At 30.9% G+C, this 4,247-nt stretch overlaps 1 protein-coding gene and 1 non-coding gene across 2 annotated transcripts in view; one reads left to right on the top strand and one right to left on the bottom strand.

Annotated features, from left to right (window-relative positions):
* Position 1: 1 nt before the first annotated feature.
* On the bottom strand, positions 2–83 carry TRNAS-AGA. The gene has a single exon. It is a non-coding gene; the product is annotated as a tRNA-Ser (tRNA).
* A 2,585-nt stretch (positions 84–2,668) lies between these two features.
* LOC111377180 (B3 domain-containing transcription repressor VAL1-like) overlaps positions 2,669–4,247 on the top strand; it is a 10,866-nt gene continuing 9,287 nt past the window's right edge. The window contains exon 1 of the mRNA XM_023000234.1: positions 2,669–2,775. The gene's annotated coding sequence lies outside the window, so the exon portion shown is untranslated. The remainder of the gene's footprint in view (positions 2,776–4,247) is intronic.

Here is a 4,247-nt window from a genome sequence, read left to right as displayed (position 1 = left end):
ACGTGAACGGCAGGATTCGAACCTGCGCGGGCAGAGCCCACATGATTTCTAGTCATGCCCGATAACCACTCCGGCACGTCCACCTTCTGAAATTTATTTTTACATTCATTTTAAATCACTGACACGTTAGCAGTAGTATTCCCTGATTACGAAACTGATTTTTATTTTTATTTTTTTTTTTTTTACACTTAAATAATTTTGTTCATAGACTCGCAATACAGTTTTGCTTTGATATTTCTGGTTCGACAAACTCACTGCTGCAAATCAAGTTGCTAACTTATCTTGTAGATCATTAACAGAACTAATAATTCTACTTTTTATTCAGTGGCCATGTTATTGAAAGTATCATATTTTTGCAGTAGATCACTGAGTAATAAGTGGTTTTTAAAATTTAAATAGTGATTCACTCTCGATCAATTCTTCGTTTCAACAAAATGACTAGAAAAAGTAAACCAAAAAGACTGCAAAGATCTTATACAATGGAATATTGGAGATCATGCAGCAAGGTGGAAAAGGAAACAAGAACTAATTTCTACCATTACTTTTCGTTCATTGCTACATCTAGATCATTAGCAAAGACAATTGTTGACCTGAAAATGGACATTGTATTTCTTAAAGCCAATTGTGAATTTTATTATCTAAATTTCTCTCGAGTTTTCTTCTTGATTTTAGTATTTTGAATCCAATATTTTTACATTCGAGGGAAAGAGTGATTGATCCTTTTTTTTTATTTTGGCCCATTGTGCAGTGGTCTTTGATTAAAACATGATAAATTATGATCAATTCAGTGAATTTCTACCTAAATTTGTGTAATTTAATTAATTGCATGTAAATTCTGGACTTGGATGCAATCGGCGCTAAAAGTGGCAATTTTGAGCTAATTTGGCGTTTGCTCAGAGTAATTAAAGACTAAACGAATGGTACAGGAAAGATAGCTATCGAAATAAAATCACAAGTTTCAGGAGTGAAATTCAATATTTGAAAAGTTTGTGGACTAAATTGTATACTCTTGGAACTTGCACATGACCTATTTCAAATGATTTTGGAGGTTCGAGGACCAACAAGATAGCTTTGGAAGTTGTAGGATCAACATTAAAGATATGGATTAATAGTGATTTAAGAATTTCAATGACAATGTATTTAGCAAAAAAAATAAAAAAATAAAAAAATCGCACATCAAACGAGCCAAGTGATTGAACTTAATCCCAAGTTGTTCGTAATTTGAGGTATGATTTTTCTCGTGAGTCGTGCTCCTTTCTCTTTTTATTTTTTATTTTTTTTATTTTTTATATTTAACTCATAAAAAGTTATCTGTATTACTTGTGACACAATGTCGCATGCATGTTATAATCCTTGTCTGTATTACTTGTTACACAATGTCGCATGCATGTTATAATCCTTGTCAAGGTTACGCTTCCATCGACTTGTGTGGACGGCAGAGTCCAATTATGTTTTAGGTGAATTTAAATATTTCTTTATTTTTTGCTATTTACTGTAAAAACAAAGTCACAGCAAATAATAATGACCAAAACATTGTCAATAATTTTAATATACACATCCATCTACTTGATTTGATTGTATTTTTGAGTAAAATACTAATAAATTATTTAAAAAGTATTTTATTAATTTCAGAAAACTATTCAATGAGTAAAAAATAATTGAAAAACCATTCTTACTAAGGTTATTTTACTTAGTCAAATTAAGTAACAATAAAAAAAAAATTGTTCTAATAATTACTTCTATTCTTGAATTTTTTTTAGTAATAAGTAAATTATTAAATTTGAATAATGCTGCTATTCATAGTTGTCGAATATAATAATTATCTTATGTGATTGTTTGTTATTTGAGACATTAATTTCCTATAATTCTGTTGCCTCAAATAAAAAACTAATTTTTCAAATAATAAATTGTTACATAGATTGACTATTGTAGGTACGGGCAATTGAGGAACAAAAATAAAAATACCTTAGGGATTTTTGGGGCATATTCAGATAACCCTTTAATTAATTTCCTCTTTTCTTTGTACCAATTTTCGTATTAGACAACTAAGTCCCATTCGTACAATACTAGATAATATATATCCAATAAATACTATAACAATTATACGTTATTATCCCGTAAAATATACAAATCTGGTCTCGATCAATTGGTCCCGTAGTTAGGTGTCAATTTTTAATGGTGGGAAAATAAAAAAGATGGCAACACTAAAACATTAAGCCTATGTTTAATGGGAATTAAAATCAGAAATTTTAATAGATTTTGATAAAATTGATTCAATGTGTAGTTAAAAAATTGTGAATTTTATGAAATATATGGCCTGTTTGAGCCACATTATTTCAAAAAAATGCATTCTTAAACAGTAATTTGATATCATTTCAACCACACATTCTTCAATAAAATAATATTACACGCAAATTAAAAAATTTTCATTATTTTTTAACCATACATTTATCATCAATACACTATTCAAGAATGCATTATTACCAAAACAATATTGCTCAAACACCCGCATATAATTAAAATTAATCATTAATTTTGATTTAAATTAAAATCTATATTTTAATCATACCAAAAGGATCTAAAATCTAAAATCGTACAAATATGAACTTAAATGGTAAATTAGTTACGACAGGTTAAAATTTAGGCTCCGACATCTTGAGTAATTTCTGTCATAGGAATCTACGAAACAGCCGCGGCATCATATCACTGTCCGAACGAAAGGCTTAAACCCCCAAATCAAAAAACACAAAGAATACGAGATTTGGGATGTAAGAGGTAGAGTCTTCAATTGTCGTGCATGCATTTCATTTTATGCACCTGTTTTTCATTTGCATGCACGCTTTCTCTCTCATCCTCTCTGTGCTTCTCTCTCTATACAGATATATCTCTATCTATCTGTACACTCATATCTATATCACTGCATCCTCTGTTTAATTTATTTTTAATTTAAACTCAGAACCACCACTATAAGGGCGGCCACCGACCGCCGCCTTTGGTTTTACTCTCTTTTAGATTTAGTCCACTGATAGACTATCTCATGGGTACGTGACGTTGTATAGATTTGAATAAGCTGGGTTTTTATGAAGCTAATCGCTTCACGATGTGGGATTAATTTTTTTGTGTAATCGGAATTTTTCTCGAAAAAATTTGATCTGGGTTTTGGTACGAGATTTCATTGGTGAATTTTTAGGGTTTTGATTTTTATTGTGTGTTGAATGTTTTAGAGTGATTTTGAGTAGAAGGTTCTGGGGTTTTTTTTTTTTTTTTTTTTGGGACAATTTTATGTTTCCCATAATGTGCATTTTCTATATTTAGGATCTTGTTTTGTTTTCTGCTTCAAATTTAGCAATTCCCAATTTTTCACATTTTTTCTTTTCCTTCATTTTTTTTTTTTTGGATTTTTTATTCTATTATCGTGTGCTTGTTAAGAGCTTTAATTTTATGAAGGATCTTGATAAATTAGTGGCCATTTGGTTAATCAGCTGAATGAAGATATTTGGACATGGGACAAAATAAGTTAAAAGGTTTAAGTTTGTAGTTTGAATTTGCGAAGTTTGTTTAATCAAAAGCTTTTCATATAATTATATCAATCTGTCTTGTTTCGTACTTTAGGTTTTTAATTCATACATATCAATCTCTGTCTGGTTAGGCTGGACAGGGGTCGAGTGCCATAATGTTCAAGTCTAACACTGGCCATGTTGTATATCTTTCTATGCTTCACGTTTAAGCTTAGTCATCACTCATCTAATGAGAATGGGATTGTGTAGTGAAAATGCGCAGAAATTGAAATGGAATTGAAGAACCATTCACTAATGATTCAAGAAAGAAAGCAAATGTCAAAAGAAAGAACAAACACAACCCTATGGATTTGATGAGGTTCAGATTGATCTAACTCTAAATGGAATAACAATTATTCGGCCGTAACTCTTATCCTTCCTTATTAGAAGCTTCCTCCCTAAAACAGGGAGCGGGGCTTATCTATTATTTATTGAAAAAGGGGATCTCTTTCCTGCCGAGATAGGCAAATTCCCATTGTGTTCCAGATCACATTCAATGGAATAAAAATTATTCAGCCGTTAGATCTTATCCTTCCTTATCAGAGAGGGCCCCCTTAGGGAGTAGGCTTATTTATCACCTATTAAAAAAGGGGGATCTCTTTCCTACCAAGACACACAAACTCCCATCACATCCTAGATCAAATTCCGTGAATCGAAAGAGGAAAAGTGTTTTTCAACAGCTTATGTTTT

This window comes from Olea europaea, unplaced genomic scaffold, assembly GCF_002742605.1.
Source record: "Olea europaea var. sylvestris unplaced genomic scaffold, O_europaea_v1 scaffold1618, whole genome shotgun sequence".
Lineage (NCBI taxonomy): Eukaryota > Viridiplantae > Streptophyta > Magnoliopsida > Lamiales > Oleaceae > Olea > Olea europaea.
The sequence above is the reverse complement of the archived record's forward strand: the minus strand, read 5'-3'. Positions and strand labels throughout refer to the sequence as shown.